Below are 22253 nucleotides of genomic sequence, written 5' to 3' on the forward strand. Positions count from 1 at the left end.
CAAGCCCTAAGGATGTTTTCCCATCATGTTCAGTCATAAAACACCTAAATTCTAACTCATCTATGTGTCTTCACATGAATAATAGGGGCCATAGACGTTCAGGGCATCCGTTGACACTCGAACCCTACATTAAGCGGTGAGTTCATACCCCTACCCTTTTTCACTGTTTTTCACTATTTTCAGGGGGAAATACAAGAAAAGCACAAGGAATATTTGTGCTTTAAATTTGTCTTTACATGTGTTGCTTTCCATAAATTTATATGCATTTTAACACCAAGAAACATAACAGATAATAGTTTGAACTTGCGGAACATACTATCGCATTATTTGTGAAAATCATTACATAAAGTTACATTTCATATTTTCTCAAATGGTTTTCCACATCATATCAGTTAAAAGCATAAACTTTGATCTTGAAATATGAAACTTAGTACATCGTTTTGTCCTCGGTAACACTCCTCAGAACTACGTGAGTGGAGGATCATCTTTCATAACTGTATTTTCCATATTATTACCTGTAAATCTGTTATTCCCATAAATTGGAGACATGTCCTCGGTAATACTCCACCAAGAGATTACGCATGTGGAGGACCTCCCTCGTAACCAGAATCTCTAGGATTTAGAGAGCGAGACTTGAGTGTATAGCTCTATACGGGCCTGACTACCCCACACCTGGCTGCTAGCTACGGCCGAACCAAAAGGTTCAGGGTGACGAGAGTCATAAGGGTATATGGACGACTTATTCCCATATTTAGTCTTATTGTATGGTTATGGAACTCGCAATTTGAATAACAGAGATTTACTAAAAGGTAATAATGAACAAGCAACTATGTTTTACATATATTAGTTTTATATACGTGTTAAAACTAATACAATTCACAAGGACAACCGGGTTTTCAGTATACAACTTTCACATTTGGTAACCAACATTCAGGAAAATATAGGAATTTCCTGGGGTAACACTTTCACAAGGGTAAACATGTTTTCACTCTTTTACATTACATTTTGGATTTGATAACCAACTTTTCAAAAAATACGGGATTTTCTAGGTGTGTAACTTTTCAGAAACAGGAACAAAATGGAACATGTACATTTTCAGAGAACAAAACTGCTTATGAACTCACCAGCTTTATCTTGATTTTGAAACTGCTTGTATTCTCAGGTCCACGTTAGACAGGTATCCGATGATTCATTTTGGCGAAGACGGAGTGCGTAGAAGACTCGTCTCATTTTGTTCATATATATATATATATATATATATATATATATATATATATATATATATATACTATGTATCACTTGTATATCTTTACAAATGTAAACTTTTCCATATGTAATGTAATGGTTGTTTTACTTTACTTACTATGTGCATTGGAATTGATACACAACGTGGAGTCCGCCCCAAAAATGTTTCCGCCTTCGGTTTTTGGGGTGTGACAAATAATTTGTTAAACCTTTTTTTTTCATGTTTTCCATCATCAAACTATCTTATATGATTCTCTTTTAAGAATCCATTGACCAAAATGCAGGTAGTTGGAACACTACCTGATGTCATACATGTTCATGAATGGCAGATAGGTGTACTTCCACTCCTCTATTGGGATATTTATCATCATCTTTCACTTCAGGCATGATCTTAGTTTATGGATATTTCTTTCTTTAAGACTTTTAAAAGTATTCATTAACTCATAATATTGAAATTTGTACATTATAGAAAACAAGAATAGTATTGACAATCCATAACATGGAACATTATGGGGAGTGCACGTATTCTTGTAAATCCTGGTGGAGAAAAACGACAATATGAACACTTCTCTTAACAATATCCAATTGTGATCTCATATGGACACCTCCAATACAAAGCAAGGGTCTAATTTCTGGAAATCCAAATTGCCTCAAGGGTACTAAAAACTCTTCCACAACCTCAAATGTCGGTCTAGCCAGCTCTCTAGATGGGCAAATAATCAACCCAAAAGGTCCTTCCCCTGTTGCAATTGGCATCATAATCTCCTCCTGTAAAGCCATCATAATCAATGGAAACACAAACACCAATGTATTTCCAGACCCTATAAATGCTATTCCAATCATGTCCCTTCTAGATAGAATCACGGGTAACCCTTGAACTTGAATAGGTATTGGTTGTACTATTCCTTTTTCTTTCATTTTTGCAAAACAGAATCCAGGAATCTCATCTCTTTAAAGTTTTGATTGGTGGAGGGGTTTCATCACCATCAACAATGATATGCCATTGTTTTCTGACACCATCACATGCTTTTTGAGACATTCTTCTTAAAGAAGGCATGGTGGATGCAGGTTTTTCTCTTCACCATCTTTCAATTCCTTAAAACATTTTTAACTTAAAATTACGAAATCGCCCCTAACGATCATGTCCACTTTTTTTTAGTTTAATGGAATCCTTGGGATAAAAAGGCAAAACCAATACTCGTTTTGGGAGATGAAGATTATAAAACCATGTTGTTGGAAACCTAATAAATTTAAAACCATTTGAAGAATGGAAAGGTCATCAAGAACTCTCTATAGTCTCCTCAATAAATTTTAAAAAGTCTTTGAGGTAATAATTTTGAGCTTGTTACTGCATATGATATTGTTAAGAGAGGTCTTTATTTGACATTTATAATAGACATTGATATTGTTAAGAGAGGTATTCACAATTGGATATTATTTGAGTTTCAACTCAAAGAAATAATATTATCTTAATTACGGGGTCAATGGAGTCCAGAAGAATATGGAGTTGCTACAGAGCCCTCCTGTGACAACCCAAACATTCACATTCAGTGAAACCAACCACTTCAATAGAAGCCAAGTCTGTTTATGCTAACTTTCAAACTTTTGGGATAAGTTTGAGCAATTCAGGATTTACACTTAAGGAGATATCAAGAGAGAGATTTCACTTGGGTTTTCTGCAACTCTATTATTCTGAAACTCTATGATATTAGATTTCATTCCGGGAATAAAATATTTTCTGCCAAAAATCCCAGGAGTATATATAGAAATCTGAACCATATTTATTCATTAGTTACAATTCCAACTGGAGAAAAGTCAAAATTCTCTCTCACGGATCTTCGGGTTTTTATTCCAAATCATGATTACTTCTATCTAGTTGTCTTATATAAGCTTAGATTGTGATTTATAACATCAAAATCGGATCAAAACCCCAAGATTTGGGATTTTACCGCCCAAGAACATCTTGGAGAGTAAACTCTCTTATAAGGGCCAAAGTGTGTCCAATGTCCCCCTAAACCTTGGAAACCAAACATAGGACAAACCTTGACATGTTTAGGTATCAAAATCATTAAAAATCAAGGACCAAAAGTGACTTCACGGCCATGGAAGTTCTTGGGCCATGAAATCCATTGTAGGGTGCCAAAATGCCCTAAATGCCTTCCACAAGCCAAAAGACAAGCATAGCACTTTACCATGATGTGTCTAGGACCCAAAACAACCAAAATAACAAAACCCATAGGTGTTTACGGCTGCAAGCTTGTGACCAAATGGTCCATGGGCCGTAAACTCAAGATAAGAGTGTTTTGATGCCACAAACACTTCCTAAGGCTTAGGCATGAATTTAGAATGCTTCCTTATGACCTTTAGCACCCTCATAAGCATAAATGGCCATGATTTTACGGTAGTAAACTCATTTGGGCTGTGAACTCCTCAAAAACTCCAAAGAAGGTGGTCTTTCTCATCCTAGGTTAAAGCTAATGTCCCTAAAACATTCCCTAGCTTTCAAACTTGCATTCCCATATGTGTAGCCATGAGTTTACGGTCGTAAACTCCCTTGGGCTGTGAACTCATGGTAGTAAACTCATGTGTGTGCCTTATACCTTCCTATGTTGAATCACATGTAACTCCAGCACCTAGCCAAGGTGTTACCTAGTCCTGGAAGGTGTTATCTTTCATATAGTTTTTTATAAACACTATATTCATGTCATTATGTGTCCTTAAACATCATTTAGGACTTATTGAGTCTCGGAACTTCATTCGTGGAACTTCTCATCCGTATGCACATACCCGTTTGAATCACCTACATCAAGTGAGTTCATAACCCGTAATGAATCTTTTAACTATTTTAATTGTTTTAGGGGGGGGGGGGGGAATACAGGTTAAACACAATGATAATTGTGTAAATGGTTGTTATTAAACATCTTTCAAAATGTTACTTATGTTAATTAAGTCGTCAAAACATTTCAAAACTCGTTTAAAGTTATGTTACTTGATAGTTATACAAAACTCCGTTTTTAAAGTAAAATCATAACTTAGTAGAGAAATGAGTCTTTTCAGTAACAGTCCAAGTAGAGAATTAGTAAACTATTATAGGTATAGTTTAGGAGAATGTTATCCATTACTTCTAGTAAAATGAAGCACACAAAGAAATAATACCGGAACAGAACGAACAGTGAAGAAAATCAAACATTACCAGAAAAAAACATAACAAATTAAGTTGCTATAGCATGAGAACACATAGACAGGAGCTAATTATACCAATGAATCACTTCTAAATTAGTGATAGTTATATTGGGTATACATGATCATATAACTTTAATGTGGATTACATGGCTTGCATGGATTTGCTTGGCTCGCGTTGGGTTCCCTTAATCTCTTTTCATTGAGAGCGTTTAGTAGGGGTTCTAGCTTTCACATTAGTACATCCGCATGTCATTATAAACAACATCTGTGTACTTACATTTCCTATTACATTCATAAAGTGAAAATACCACTTGAAAGTTAATCTATTTTTCTAGTCAAGATAGTTATAAACTAGGGAGAATGTACTTTACAGTTGACAAAGGAACAGTAGAGTCTTGGTAGAAGACTGCTTTCAACACAGTAGGGTCTTGGTAGAAGACTGTTTTCAAAACAATCGCGTCTTGGTAGAAGGCTACTTTTAAAAAGTTAGGACCATGATGCTAACCTTATGATTCCGTAATGTATACACTATAGGATACATATATGCTAAGTAGATTTCGACAGCTAATAGTATGTGTGTTCTTCATTGTACGTCCTGTTCCCGTTGGATGTGGGTTTACAAGAGGTCACCCAATCTATTATCTACCTGAATCTATATATATATTTATGCTTAGTATACATTAAGTCATCATAAGGGTACCAGGTATGGATCAGGCCATAGGATACAGGGTCAATGCACAGTTTTTCTAGTACAAAACTTTCGTTTCAAAGTCAGTACTTTTGATATACAAAACTAGTGATTTCCCAGTTAAGGGCTTAATCCATTTTATTAAGTCTGTATAGTTTTAAAGACGTTAAGTGAGTTAACTCTATAATACCTTAGTTTATACACCATTTTTATATATAAAACTAGTATCCGACAGCTAGTAATACGTGTGCTCTTCGCTGTACGTCCTATTCCCATTGGATGTGGGCTTACACCGAGGTCACCCAATCTACTATCTACCCGATATCAAAATATATATAGCAGTATAAACAAAGCTGTAATAAAAGTAATCACCATAGTCAATATTTTATTATCAGAAATATAGGTTTTCTTAAAAGGAACTCTCCATTAGATATAAAGGAACCATTACAAATAACTCCATGAGTAACAAGTGAATACACCAAGGTTATATATGACAACGATCTAACAACCAATGGGATGTGTGCTATTCGCCTTACTTACTGTACCCCATTGGGTTGTGAGTTGAGGGTAGATGAGCACAATCGATTATTTGTTTACTCCAAGTATATATAACTTGTACCCACTTATTGGGCATAGAAAGGCTTGTAGTGTCATTTTACTCAACTCCCATTTTAAGTAGGAAATATATGATTTTCTAGAGGAACAGGCAAACTTTACAAAACAACACCTTACAGTTTACAACACTTTACATATACATTTTCAACCATATTTTTACAGCTTACTCACATCACTAAAATCTTATGAACTCACTAGCTTAATTGCTGATCAACTCTTTCAAATAACTTGTATTCTCAGGAGACTATTAGACAGGTGCTCGTGCTGGGACTTCAGAAGATGGAGCATTATAGCTTCAAGTCTTTTTTTGTTATTTGTTTTGACTTCTTTGTTTTGTGAACACATACATTGTAAACACTTTCTTTCTAAATGAAATGGTTGTTCATTACATGCTTACCATATACATATCTCGTGATACTTGACATGACGTCCTCCACCCCCGAACGTTTCCGCCGTTCCGGTTTTGGGGTGTGACAGATTGGTATCAGAACATTGTTTATAGTGAACTAAGTATATCAACCGATAAAAGATATACGTCTATAAATACAATGGAGCTTAAGTGCTCTAGATACTGATATATTTTAGAGTATAACTACAAGTTATAAAAATATACCTACTTGCTCATACATGTACATAATAGAACTAGGATCACGAGGAGAACAGAACTAAAAGTATTTAAAGGTTGGGCATTGTCGTCAACCCGAACAGTTATGTAATCATAGCTAGGATTAATATAGCCTGATCAACTATATTCATTCGATATGTGACCAACATGTGTTTGGGGAATGATGTGGTGTTGCAACAAGGTTAAAACTTACCAAAACACCAGCCAAGAGAACGTCAGAACAAGTACAGTTAGAGTTAGACTACTATGGGAGTATTCTATGATACGATAGCGTAATAACAAGTCTAGAACATAACAAGTACATTACGTTAGGATACTATAGGAGTATTTTAGTCCAGAAACATAACTTATGTGATAACTTAAAAGACCCTTGCGGATAGGTCTATAATCTTACAGGGTATATTCATAAAGTTTTATATATAATCAAGACCTTATAGACATAAAATCTGTGAATGACGCTTCGCTATCCATTCCTTTTAAGGATGTTGTGTTGAGGAGGGATCAATTATTCGAAGGTCTATTTGATCTTCAATTATATACAACACAAACTGGTGTACCTTGGACAATTATAGGAGGATTCCATAAGGATCACCCAATAAAGTTACCTTAAAGCTCATAGGTTCTTTAGTCACTTTCATTCTCGCACGACAAGCCCAGATAAACGTAACCACTTCCTCATAGTAGAAAACAGAATAGTTCAGGAGTGTCACACCCCGAAAACCAGAGGCAGAAACGTTCCCGGGGCGGACTGCACGTTGAGTATAAAATCCAATGCACATAGTAAGCAAGGTAAACAACCATTACATTATATATAAAAGTTTATATTTGTTCAAAAGTAAATTTGTACATTCGTGATACATAGTATATATGAAAAAAAGTAGAGACGAGTCTTCTGTGTGCTCCGTCTTCTCCAAAAGGAATCGATAGGTACCTGTCTAATGTTGACCTAAGAATACAAACAGTTTGAAAATCAACATAAAGCTGGTGAGTTCATAAGATGTTTGTTTTGTGAAAATGTATGAGTTTCCTTTGGTTTTCCGAAAAGTTTGTTATCCAAGAAAATCCCATATTATCTTAATAGTAATGTTTGATTACTTGTTAGGTTACACGGTTCTGGTTATGTTTAACTATGATCCCAGGAAAATCCTATATTTTCCTAATTGTGTGTTACCAATTGTGAAAGATGTAAAGTTATCTGGGTTATTACACTTTTCTAGTTATGTAAACGTTCCCCAGGAAAGTCCCATACTTTCCTGAATGTTGGTTATCAATGTAAAAGATGTATTCTGTAAAACGTGGTTATGTTCAATGTTTCCCCAGGAAAATCCTATATTTTCCTAAAAGTATGTTTAGTTATTGAATTTCGTTGTAATGATTGATTACCATTCGTACTTATTGTATTAACTAGGTATTCTAATATCCTGATGGTGTTTCATTGGAGTGTACCTAGATACAAGTCATTGTATTCGTATTCCTATTCTTAATCATATTCATAGTTATAATTTATATTTGTATTCGTATTATATTTGTGGTCCCATCGTATTTGCATTCGCATTCGTATTCGTATTCGTATTCCTAGTCCTATTCCTAATCCCATTCGTATTCATATTCGTATTCGTATTCACAATCGTATTCCTATCCCTAATCCTACTCCTAATACTATTCGTATTCGTATTCGCATTCGCATTCGTATTCATATTCGTATTCGTATTCGTATTTGTATTCGTATTCGCAGTCGTATTCGTATCCCTAATCCTACTCCTAATACTATTCGTATAAGTATTCTCATTCATATTCGTATTCGTATTCGTATTCGTATTCGCAGTCGTATTCGTATCCCTAATCCTACTCCTAATACTATTTGTATTTGTATTCGTATTCGTATTCGCAGTCGTATTCATATCCCTAATCCTACTCCTAATACTATTCATATTTGTATTCGTATTTGTATTCGTATTCGCAGTCGTATTCCTATCCCTAATCTTACTCCTAATACTATTCGTATTCGTATTCGTATTCGTATTCGTATTCGTATTCGTTTTCGTTTTCGTATTCGTATTTGTTCTAATTGATGATTAGTATGAATTATTTGCAGATTATGAAATATAATTTAGATTGTAACACTTTATCAAGAAATCTATGATTAGTCTGAAAGCTAACTTCGTAATTCGAACTATTTGATAAAAACAGTTTTTGATATTAGAACATACAGAATGAAATCAATTGAGCTGAAAACAATAAGTTGGAGTACATGATTTCCTTGTACTTTTGCTTGTATTCCCCCCTGAAAACAGTGAAAACATTTGAAAATGGGTAGGGGTATTAACTCACCGGTTGAAAAACGCGACGTTCCGGATGCTAAGTGTCGATTGAAGGTTTGATAACACGCGAGGTTCCTATGTAATACGAAGTGGTATATAAATATATCTAATTAGATTTATAAACTCTAATTAGATATGATATTACACTCCAATGAGCGAAAACACTTCAAAACAAGTGTTTGGAGTGACCCGGGTGACCTCTACGGACGTGTATTTATGCGTGGGACTTGGGAATTGAGTTTACTCTTCAAGAGTATACGTTTTAGGGAGTTTACTACCCTAAACACCTCATCCATATGAGTTCACGGCCGTGAACTCATGGAGGTTGATTTTGGGTGCAAAATGGCTTCATAACACTCGAGAATAATTGCTAGACTTTGGTTTTTGGCTTTGGAATGGATTATAACACACATAGGGACCATTTATTGGAGTTTACTGCTGTAAACATGGAGTTTACGGCGATAAACTCCCCCTCACTTCAAATCCTTAATGTTTTGCTCCTTAAACAATCACATGTGATTCTAATGATTTTTCCCATGCCTTGTATGAATTTTTAAGGGACTTTTGGCCTAGATTTTGGATTTTACAGCCCATGAAACCCCTCATGGCCGTGAACTCCTTAGATGGGGAAAATAATATGTTTTAAGGTCCAATACTTGTTTGTAAACACTTCTAGAATTTATCCCAAGGCTTTAGGTGTGTTAAAGTGGCATTTTAACACATTTAGAGGAGTTTACTCTCCAAGAACAATGAGTTTATGGCCCAAGCATGTTCTTGGGCAGTATACTCATGTTTACTCTTCGAAAATTATGATTAGGGTGTTCTAAGTCCGAATTGGTAAGCAATATAGTCGAATCTAAGTCCCAAAATTGTTTTGGAGGGGTTTAAAGGCATAAAACCCTCTTCTTATGAGTTTACGGCCCAAGCATGCTCCTTGGCCGTAAACTCATGTTTGAGGTCCAAAATCAAAGTTTATGTTCGGATTTGAAGGCTAATGAGGCTGTACAACAAGTTAGGGAAGGTACCTTGGTGATTAGAAGCCTTAAATTTGAGATTTTGGACCCTTAAACTTGAATTTAGGAGAGAGGTTGGAGAGAGAGAGTAGTGAGAGAGAGAGAAAAAGCTTCAAATGATAGCTTGACCATGTCTAAATAGGTCCCAAAACTTGGACACGGTGGAATTCTACCCGATGCCGGCACTAAACGAGGCTTTTGGTCGCACCCGATTAAGTTTCCGTAACTCGGCGGGGACGTTTCTAAAATTTCTGAAATAAATATTTTGGGCTAATTTCATGAGTTCCTAAGGGGTTTGGACACTCATTAGTATCAAATAAACATATAAGTTTAAATAATTTAGCCCAAAACGAAATCTGAATGAATCGATAAACGGCGAATTTTTACGGGTAGAACGGGTTTTCGGCGATGGAAAATTTCGGGTTGTTACAAGGAGGAACAAGGACAAATTCATGAGAAGATTTCCAGGAGAGATCAGCCGAAGTAACCAAAACATCTTACGCATCACACTAATAAATATTAAATAGGTTAATTTATCGAGCGAGTGGAAACGCTGCTCACATTACATGTGTTAGAATTATTTTCTTACATGTAGCTGGTAACAGTTATTCAGGAAACAGATATTCATTCGAGGATAGTTATTTCAAATTCATAGAGTTTATTTGGTATAGACTCATTTATGAATTGTTCCAAGAACCCTGTGGAAGTCAGGACCCGATACATCCAGAACTAGGATAACATTGTTGTTTCAGCTTTCGGTTTGTGTCCGTTGCTATAGACTTATTCCGTCTTATCTTTGTTTTCTTTTAGCAAAGATGCCTCCTCGCAGATCACCCAGACACGCTACTCCGATAATTCCCATACCTTTTCCACAAATCGATGCAGCAACTCTGAACGCTGAAGTGGTCGTGGCTGTGGCAACAACCATGGCACAATATCACCCCATCGGTACAGGTGGAGGTGAAATGCCTACCGATTCTACTCAAGGTGAGGTCCCTGTGCGCCAGGAAGAGTTCTCCTATAAGTACTTCACCAGATGCCAACCATTTTCCTTTAAAGGGACTGAAGGAGTCATTGCTCTCATGCAATGGTTCGAGAAAACATAGTCGATTTTCGAAATTTGTTTATGCCCAGAAGGAAGCAAAGTGAAGTTTGCTGCCTGCACCTTCGATGGCAAGGCCTTAACATGGTGGAACAACCATGTTAAGTCACTGACCCTATCAGTGGCAAACTCAATTGGTTGGGAAAACCTAAAAGAGTTAATGTAGGAAAAATATTGCCCGTTAGACGAGATTCAAAAACTGGAACAAGAGCTGTGGGATCTCACTATGGTCGGCTCAGACATAGTGACCTACACGGACCGGTTCATCGAACTAGAAGCTCTATGTACCAAGATGATTACCTCGGAGAAGAAGAAGATCAAGAGATACATTTGGTGTCTGACTGCTCCGACCCAAGGAAATGTGCTGTCTTCTAACCCAGCCACGTTTACTAGTGCTAACGCTTGGCTCATCGACTCATCGATCTTGGAGTCCGCCACATCGTAAAAGTCCCTATTCCTGAGTCATCAAGGGAAGAGGACTATAATCAGGAGTCGGAGAACAAGAGAAAGAAGAAGTGAACAACACAAGACACCCCACAAGAGGAATAAGCGAGTACTATGTACGCCTTAACGACGCCTACTGCATCAACACTTGCTAGTCGTTATGCGGGAAACCTTCCAAAGTGTGGAAAGTGCAACTTTCACCACACTGGAGTGTGCCGAGAAATGCAGTGTCTAAACTGCCACAGAAAAGGATACACAGTCCGTTACTGCAGGGCACCAGCTCAACCGATCTCCCGAGTCCCCTGAGCTGAAGAAAACCAAGCCTGCTATGGCTGTGGTGAGACTGGACACAGTCAGAAGGACTGCTCGATAATCCAGAACTTAGGCGCGGATGGATGCATTCTGATGATCACAGCAGGAGAATCTACCCCGGAGTCGTCAACTAGTAGTGGTACGTTTTCAAAATGGTAATTTCTTTTAAAATTTATGTTATATTCATATAAGATTAAAAGTTGGGAATAAACACTTAAAAGTAGTAATAACAACTCACATGTTGAAATAGGTCGTAATATTCAAGAGAACTAAAAGATCCCTTAGAGAAGCTATTATGGCTCACCATATACATCAGGGTTGTGCACAACTGAGAGGTTGCAGACTTAGAGTGAGTGACTCCGCTTAGGTGTCCTTCCTTAATTGGTTGAGGATTTGAGGAAGAGATGCTCAGTCGACTGCCTGGCTCATCTTAAGTATTCACAACTTGTATATGACGGGTGATGGTAGTGGTACCATGGGGGATCATGGGATAAAAGTATCCCGTCAGTAAGTAAAGCACTTTTTTTGTATGTATGCGCACATAGCAGTACGATACATAGGAGTGCTAATTTCAAAATAGAAAACAGGAAACTTGAGAACAGTTACAAGGAGTACATTGTTGGACATACTAGGAGTACAGTACAAATCATACCAGGGATACATCGGCGTATACCAGACGTTTCTTTCATTTGACCAGAAACTTTGTTCAATATAGAGTCCGTTGTTTTCTTTCGTCATGAGTTGGCGTGGTCCTCACCATACTGAGTTCATATGTTTTTATCGCCTCGATTGGCAAGTTCTCGAAACTTTCATCATCCGTATCGAAAGTCCGACCTGAATCAAAAATTTTATCTTTCTCAATCTAAACCCCCGAAGTACTCGTGCGAAGAGTACTTTGTCCTCCGAAACCTTATTGTTAGACGTCCGTAGACCAGCATGAAATACCACTCGTCCAGTAGACCAATGTTCGAGCATAGAAGCTATGGACGAATACAGCCCACCTGTTATTTTCAAATGTATATGCAAGGGTGGTATATGAGTGTGATTACACAGACCTAGTATGTGTGTTTCCGCCCAATCTCCTATTTTCCCCGTGGGTTGTGGACCTGGGGAAGAGTCGCACATCCGATAGTCCTACTAATCTTAATCATATACGACTTGTATACGCGAGGTAATGATAGATGGACCAAGTATGAATCCTATTAAGAACACTAGGGCAAAGTTGCCAGGTCTACGAGTGAGTATTCTACAAATCAGAAGAGCTCAACCCCCAGTAGTAACGTTAAGAGAGCGAATTTCGGCACAAAATTCATTCTAACGGGGGGATGATGTGACAACCCAAAAATTTACATTCTGCTAACTTTCAAACATTTGGGATAAGTTTGAGCAATTCAGGATTTACACATAAGGAGATATCAGGAGAGAGGTTGCACTTGGGTTTTGTGCAACTTTGTTATTCCAAAACTCTATGATATTAGAGTTCATTCCGGGAATAAAATATTTTCTGCCAAAAATCCCAGGACTATATATAGAAATTTGAACCATATTCATTCATTAGTTACAATTCCAACTAGAGAAAAGTCAAAATTCTCTCTCACGGATCTTCGGGTTTTTATCCCAAATCGTGAGTACTTCTATCTAGTTGTATTATATATCTTAGATTGTGATTTATAACATCAAAATCGGATCAAAACCCTAAGATTTGGGAGTTTACCGCCCAAGAACATCTTGGAGAGTAAACTCTCTTATAAGGGCCAAAGTGTGCCCAATGTCCCCTAAACCTTGGAAACCAAACATGGGACAAACCTTGACATGTTTAGGCATCAAAATCATTAAAAATGAAGGACCAAAAGTGAGTTTACGGCCAAGGAAGTTCTTGGGCCGTGAACTCCATTTTAGGGTGCCAAAATGCCCTAAATGCATTCCACAAGCCAAGAGACAAGCATAGCACTTTACCATGATGTGTCTAGGACCCAAAACAACCAAAATAACACCACACATAGGTGTTTACGGCCGCAAGCTTGTGACCAAATGGTCCATGGGCCGTAAACTCAAGATAAGAGTGTTTTGATGCCACAAACACTTCTTAAGGCATAAGCATGAATTTAGAATGCTTCCTTATGACCTTTAGGACCCTCATAAGCATAAATGGCCATGAGTTTATGGTAGTAAACTCATTTGGCCGTGAAATCCTCAAAAACTCCAAAGAAGGTGGTCTTTCTCATCCTAGGTTAAAGCTAATGTCCCTAAAACATTCCCTAGCTTTCAAACTTGGATTCCCACATGGGTAGCCATGAGTTTACGGCCGTAAACTCCCTTGGGCCATGAACTCATGGTAGTAAACTCATGAGTGTTCCTTATACCTTCCTATGTTGAATCACATGTAATTCCAGCACCTAGCCAAGGTGTTTCCTAGTCCCGAAAGGTGTTATCTTTCATATAGGTGTTTATAAACACTATATTCATGTCATTATGTCTCCTTAAATATCATTTAGGACTTAGTTTGTCTAGGAACTTCATTCGTGGAACTTCTCATCCGTACGCGCATACCCGTTTGAATCACCCATATCAGGTGAGTTCATACCCCGTAATGAATCTTTTAACTATTTTAACTTTTTAAGGGGGGGGGGGGGGGATACAGGTTGAACACAATGATAATTGTGTAAATGGTTGTTATTAAACATCTTTCAAAATGCTAAATATGTTAATTAAGTCGTCAAAACATTTCAAAACTCGTTTAAAGTTATGTTACTTGATAGTTATACAGAACTCCGTTTTTAAAGTAAAAGCATAACTTATTAGAGAAATGAGTCCTTTCAGTAACAATCCAAGTAGAGCATTAGTAACTATTATAGGTATAGTTTAGGAGAATTCTATCCATTACTTCTAGTAAAATGAAGCACACAAAGAAACAATACTAGAACAGAACGAACAGTTAAGAGAATCAAACATTACAAGAACAGAACATAACAAATTAAGTTTCTATAGCATGAGAACACACAGACAGGATCTAATTATACCAATGAATCACTTCTACATTAGTGATAGTTATATTGGGTATACATGATCATATAACTTTAATGTGGATTACACGGCTTGCATGGATTTGCTTGGGTCACGTTGGGTTCCCTTAATCTCTTTTCATTGAGAGCGTTTAGTAGGGGTTCTAGCTTTCACATTATGACTATAATAAGACAAATATGGTTTTAGGTTATTATTACATCCGCATGTCATTATAAAAGATATATGTGTACTTACTTTTCCCATTACTTTCATAAAGTGACAATACCACTTGAAAGTTAATCTATTTTCTAGTCAAGATAGTTATAAACTAGGGAGAATGTACTTTACAGTTGACAAAGGACAATAGAGTCTTGGTAGAAGACTTCTTTCAAAACAGTAGGGTCTTGGTAGAAGACTGCTTTCAAAACAATCGAGTCTTGGTAGAAGGCTACTTTTAACAAGTTAGGACCATGATGCTAACCTTATGATTATGTAATGTATACACGATAGGATACATATATGCTAAGTAGATTCCGATAGCTAATAGGATGTGTGTTCTTCGTTGTACATCCTGTTCTCATTGGATGTGGGTTTACACCGAGGTCACCCAATCTATTATCTACCCGAATCTATATATACTTATGCTTAGTATACATTAAGTCATCATAAGGGTACCATGTATGGATCAGGTCATAGGACACAGGGTCAATGCACAATTTTTCAAGTACAAAAATTTTGTTTCAAAGTCAGTACTTTTGATATACAAAACTAGCGATTTCCTAGTTAAGGGCTTAATCAATTTTATTAAGTCTGTACAGTTTTAAAGACTTTAAGTGAGTTAACTCTATAATACCTTAGTTTATACACCATGTTTATATATAAAACTAGTATCCGGTAGCTAGTAGGATGTGTGCTCTTCATTGTACATCCTGTTCCCGTTGGATGTGGGCTTACACCAAGGTCACCCAATCTACTATCTACCCGATATCAAATTATATATAGCAGTATAAACAAAGCTATAATAAAAGTAATCACCATAGTCAATATTTTATTATAAGAAATATAGGTTTTCTTAAAAGGAACTCTGCATTAGATATAAAGGAACCATTACAAATAACTCCATGAGTAACAAGTGAATACACCAAGGTTATATATGACAACGATCTAACAACCAATGGGATGTGTGCTATTCGCCTTACTTACTGTACCCCGTTGGGTTGTGAGTTGAGGGCAGATGCGCACAATCAATTATTTGTTTACTCCAAGTATATATAACTTGTACCTAATTATTACGCATAGAAAGGCTTGTAGTGTTATTTTACTCAACTCCCATTTTAAGTAGGAAATATATGATTTTCTAGAGGAACAGGCAAACTTTACAAAACAACACCTTATAGCTTACAACACTTTACATATACATTTTCAACCACAGTTTTACAGCTTACTCATATCACTAAAATCTTATGAACTCACCAGCTTAATTGCTGATCAACTCTTTCAAATAACTTGTATTCTCAGTAGACTATTAGACAGGTGCTCATGCTGGGACTTCAGAAGATGGAGCATTATAGCTTCAAGTCATGTTTTGTTATTTGTTATGACTTCTATGTTTTGTGAACACATACATTGTAAACACTTTCTTTCTAAATGAAATGGTTGTTCATTACTTGCTTACCATATACATATCTCGTGATACTTGACATGACGTCCTCCACCCCCGAACGTTTCTACCGTTCCGGTTTTGGGGTGTGACACCTCCTTTCTGTCAACAAGTAGATTCTTTTACTTATGGGAGCATCTCTTCCTTTTTCTCCTTTGTTATTCAAGGGTAGTTTTGTCATTTGTCATAAATTTAAACTCCAATGTGTCATTTATGTGGCGTATACAGGTGCTCAAGACTGGTCAAATAGATTTTACTCAATTTAGAGTTGACCCGAGTAAATGTAAACACTTTACAACCTTTTGTTACAAGTTGTCATATTTTAAATTACTAAGAGATTTTACTAAACAACAGGTGGTAGCTTGGTGGGAAATTTTCAGGTGGCATCTATGGAAATTTTCAACTCCTTGGATGTCAAATATGACATTGTTGTTTTTGGAGGTTGGTTTTCCTTTTTTTTTTTTCTTTTTGGATAAACAGCAAGCATGTTAAGTCAGGAGCTTGTGAGGATCCGTCTACTTACCATAGATATAGATTTAGCCTCCAAACAGCTTATACAGGGCAAGTCTCTTATGGATATTTTATTTGCAAAAGGCTTAATAATCTTATAATGGATTACTCAAAATGTCAAATGATTAAGTCTTCCACTATGCATCCACTGCAATCAAGCATTATAGAAATGGGAAATCAAAAAAATATACAAAATCTTATTAGTTATTGGTGCAGGGGTATTTTAGGCATTTGCTTAAATTTTAGTGGCTGCAACAGAGTATTTAAGAGACTCTTCTACCTCACAGTTTGGTCTGTATAAATCCCAACAAGCAAAAAATCTCCAAGCCCACGAGCAAGTCTTAAAATCTGTGAATACAAAACAAAGCATACAAATTTAAACAAGGAAATATGCAATTATGACACTTAAGCTTCTTTGTTAATTCATTAAAGATATTTCATTAATATTTTTGATGGAGTTTTTTTGTTTATTATATATAGACATGCACACTATCAAATAGGAAATACACCACTAGCACTTGTCTGGAAGGATGAGACTTATAGTGAGTATGTCATTGATACAGATAACAAAGGACAGATTCCAAATCAACAGCAGGTAGTTACAATTTCTTACCCATTATAACACCATGCTTCATTTCAATATGTTGCTATTTTTCATAATTTACCCTTCATTGTTTTTTGTTAATGTTTATAAATGAGAAGGCGGTTTAGGAGATATAAGAAAATGGGGAACTGGTTACATCTGATGATCCTCCTGTTGTACTTGGTTGCTTGAATGCGGGTTTTACACAAGAGGTTTGTGTAATTATTGTTTAAAAATATTTCAGTTAATAAAGTTTTGTTTTATTCATTTGGATTTTGTGTTTTTTAGATAGGACTGGATATAGGGAACCTTATAAGGTTTGCAGTTAGTGAGGGTGGATTGACATTTATGAATGGGAAGGTGGAAAAGGCTGATTTGCAGTATATAGGAAAGGTACATCGTCTATATAGACGACATGTCATCTTTATAGATGACATGTCATCTCTATAGGTGCATCTATAGAGACGACATGTCATCTCTACTAGAGCATCTACCACAACGAACAATTGTTACTAAAGGGTATGATGTGTCGACTCTACATCATTATCTATGGAGACAACATGTTGTCTTTATAGATACACCTATAGAGACGACATGTCATCTCTATAGTTTCGTCTATGGAGACCAGCACCGTATAGCGACGAACCAGAACAAGATGACATGTTGTCTCTAAAGGATACCTATTGCGACGATATTTATAGCGACGACCAAAAGGATCTATTGCGACGGGGCTATGGAGACGAAAGCTATAGGGATAACATGTCGCCCCTGACACCTATAGGGACGACCTTTTTAACCTATAGGGACGACATTTTTCGTCCCTATAGGTCCCGTTTCCTGTAGTGATTGCAAGTTAAAGATGATGACTAGGATTAAATAACTATTTAATAAAGTATGAGTGATGACATGAAGTGGAGTTAATATTTGAATGATTCTTCAATGTTCAACATACACACAATAAAGTGATTATTATGATTGAATAGATGTTTAATATGTTATAGATCGTCAAAATAAAGTTTTATAGATATTTAATGAAAGATATGACAATCCACACAAGTCAAAATTTCAATGGACTCTAGACGCAAAAGAATGATATTACATCAAACTCACATCAATAGCAAGAACTCTAATTTTCTCATCTTCAATATTAAATACCGCAAGAGAATGAAATTACATCAACAACAAACCACCGATCTTTTTTTGAGCAAACAAATGGTACATAGGATAATATAATCATAAACTCACATGCATCTTAAGCAAATAATTAATTACTTGGAGATCCTTGTAGGAGATGAATTACTTTCCCCAAGTTAACAATGGATGAACCAAAAGGAGAGGTACATGCTTTTTCGGCCTTGTTCTTCAAGTCGATTGCATTTGTCCTCATCTCTTTCCCTTTGTCTCCATTCATCAACTCAATGACTAGCTTGGAAACTTCTTCTCTCTTTACATCAGTGTCAAGCTCCATGCCAATCTCCCACTTGTGGCAACACGACCAGCAATTGGTTAGTTGGTCAGCAAAAAACGGCCAACAAATCATTGGGACTCCACTGGAAATACTTTCAATTGTGGAATTCCATCCACTATGCGTTAAAAACCCTCCAATTGATGGGTGATTTAGAACTTGTTCTTGTGGGCACCAACTAGCCAACATCCCTCTGCTGCTTGTCTCTTCCAAAAACTCTGGTGGAAGCACGACAGATTTGCCATCCACAAGATCTGGACGTATTATCCATAAGAACGGACAATTGCTCTTTGCAAGTCCCCAACAAAACTCAAGTAGATATTGATGTGACATCACTGTAGTGCTACCAAAATTCACATAAATAACCGATGATTTTGGTTTCGATTCTAGCCATTTCAAACAGGTGTTCTCTTCTTTCCAAAGATTTGATTTGATGAACTCTACAGATTCATCACTTTCCTTCTCTAGTAACTTAAACGGACCAACACCATAGCATGGAGGAAAGACTGAAGAAAGCGCATCCAAAAGGTCGCTTTCTAGTTCATAAAAGGTGTTGAAGATGATGGCAGAAGCTCTTTTTGCTCTCTCTGCTTGTAAACACAAACCTTCAAGCATGTATTCATCACCAGGGCTGGTCTTTCTAATGAATGAAGGCAAGTGTTGTAGACGCATACCAGACATGGTTGGAACACAATCAATCATGGTAAAAAACTCGATGTTATGGAAAGAAAACATAAAGAACTTACTTTCAAATAAGCAACTACAGTGTATACGTACATGAATATATGTATGTATACACGTATACATATAAGTATTTCATATCCTTAACAAATTAGTGAAATTAAGTATATATATTACCTTCACGTGGCACCAAACCTCTCTCCAATAGATTGTTCTGCTCATGAACACACATTAGAGCACTAACACCGCTGGTCCATAGGACTATCTCGGGGATATCAAGTTCTTTGGCTGCATCGAGGGTGAAGCCCATGAATAAGTCTGCAACTATGCAAGTCACCGGTGAAGATGAAGCATTCAATTTCGTAAGCAGACTTTTAAATGGAGCCAGACAAGTTTCATCCATGGATTTCCATAAGGTTGGGAAAACTTGGGTTTCATCCGGGTTCTGTGGCGGCGGAAGGCCATCAGGAATGGTCTCGAAGCAGAAGGAAGGGAGGCCATGTAGGGCTTCGGAGCCCTGAGATTTGATAAGTCGTTGATGGTTGAACTCGGTGTTAACGAAGGTTATATGAAAGCCTTTGGAGTGGAGGATCTTAGCAACTTTTAGCATGGGGTTAATATGGCCTTGTGCTGGGGCTGGTAAGCACAAGGCATGTGGTTTCTTTTGTATGGAACCCATGAAATTGTCAGTCATGTTTTTTCATTTTCAATCTTTGATCCTTTGCAAACTTTAGACATGATATTTTTCTTTTCTGTTGCTAATCCATTGCAAACTTTAGATATCATATTTTTCTTTTCTGTTGCTAATCCCTAGCAAAATTGATATATTAATTTTTTTTTTCTCCATTGCTAATCTGTCGCAAACATATAATATCATTTTTTTTTATTATGAATCTAAAACAAAAAATACTATAATAATCAAATTATTACACAAAAAAAATAAATAAATAAAAAACATCAAATAGCAATACAACCAAAACCAAACATTAACATTACAATATAAAACTATCAAAACATCCAAAAGCATATATATATATATATATATATATATATATATATATATATATATATATATATATATATATATATATATATATATATATATATATATATATATATATATATATATATCAAAGTTTACCAAAAACATCAAATATCATAGTTAACAAGACATTCAAAAACATCAAATACCAAAGTTTAACATCATATTACATCTTCTCCATTTTTTTGGCATCCATTTCCTCTTTAGGATATTCCTTCCAAAAAGCTTGTTGGATCATACAGAGATGTGGATCCATGTTTCACTATCCAAGAGGGGGTGGCAACTTGTATTATCACCATAGCACCTTTCATAAGCCTCATATTATAGCTAGAAAAAAACATGAAAAACATAAAATATTATTCAATTTTCAATCATATATGCAAAGGAATGGAATGGTACATTACATTCCATTACAATTATAACTCAGGAATTGAATGAATCATTTCATATGCCACCTATTAAAACTATGTAATTCACTAATTGCAGGTGATAGTTTTGAGAATATTTGGACTTTATGGTTCATATTTACAACATAAATCTGGTTGATATTATCTGGTAAACTTGTACAGTACCCTCAAATGTATTACAGTTTTGTTATTTACATATTTTTTGTAAAGATTTTATATATAAAAAGGATGATATTTAAGTTAACTTTTGTCAAAACATTTACTATAATGATTATTAATATATTGTTATATGTAAGAAGAGAAATAGATAAAAATATATAATCATACCCTTTTTTGTCATTTTAAATAGATAAGTAGTTAATCCAAATATTTTTTTAATCAAAACCAAAACTTTTTGAGTTCACTAAACTAAATAAGAAGACACACTTGTAATTTACTCTTATTCGATAATATATTAACATAAACACAACCATGGTCTGACTAAAAATTACAACCCTACCCTCTCAGTCCCTATTGTCTGATTAAAAGGTACAGTCTTGACCTCTCAGTCCTTATGGTCTAATTAAAAATTATAGTCTCCCTAAATTTCGTAATAAAACAAGCATCCCCAACATAATCAATAGCAATCTCCTCCTATCATTTCCTTCAACTTTTTTTACTACTCTAAATCATATCTTACTATCATTTATTGTTGTTTCTATAAAGTAATGTACAAAAGCTTTTTTTTTTTTTTTAATTCTGTTAATTTTTTGATTTAACTAAGCTGATTTTTTTATTTAAATAAGGTCTCATCAACTTTCTCAAAGTCATGTGTTATCTCAAAATTTTCTTGTGAAAAAGATCTCACAGTGCGTAGAACACCAAAAGATTTCTACAAATTAAAAAAAAAAAAAAAAAAGTAAAATTGTAATTTTTTTTTCTTTTTGGGATCTTGTTATAATCATACAAACTTTGGTTAGAAAAGAATGTTGGATGCGATAGCAATTACTTTAGTATTATAAAAATAAATATATGAGTTTTAGTGGTTAATACACACCTGAGTAAGTAATTGAGGATGCAACGGATGCAGTAGCTTGAGCTTTGTGGGAAACTCCAAGAAGATAACGTCCAACTTAGCGGACATGTTAGCCAATACTAAAACAAGAAAAAGATGAATAAGTTTTTATGTTAAAAAAGAATTTTATTTTTATTTTTTAAAGTAATGTTGGTCTTACATCGCTTCCACGATGTGGTATGTGAACCCAATACCAATAAATGCAGTAGAAAGATTCCTTAAAATTTCAGAAACATTTAAGTTGCAGCAAGTTTATTTTTTTGAAGGTAATGTTGGTCTTATATGTTACATCCCTTGTTC

At 35.7% G+C, this 22253-nt stretch overlaps 3 pseudogenes; all 3 read right to left on the minus strand.

Annotated features, from left to right (window-relative positions):
• Nucleotides 1–1752: 1752 nt before the first annotated feature.
• Nucleotides 1753–2163, minus strand: LOC145003052 (DEAD-box ATP-dependent RNA helicase 35A pseudogene; annotated as a pseudogene).
• Nucleotides 2164–18474: 16311 nt separating this feature from the next.
• LOC145003399 (7-deoxyloganetin glucosyltransferase pseudogene) lies at nt 18475–19456 on the minus strand (annotated as a pseudogene).
• Nucleotides 19457–19518: 62 nt separating this feature from the next.
• LOC145003400 (7-deoxyloganetin glucosyltransferase pseudogene) lies at nt 19519–20129 on the minus strand (annotated as a pseudogene).
• Between the last annotated feature and the right edge of the window lie 2124 nt (nt 20130–22253).

Source organism: Lactuca saligna, chromosome 6 (assembly GCF_052625555.1).
Source record: "Lactuca saligna cultivar CGN05327 chromosome 6, ASM5262555v1, whole genome shotgun sequence".
NCBI lineage: Eukaryota > Viridiplantae > Streptophyta > Magnoliopsida > Asterales > Asteraceae > Lactuca > Lactuca saligna.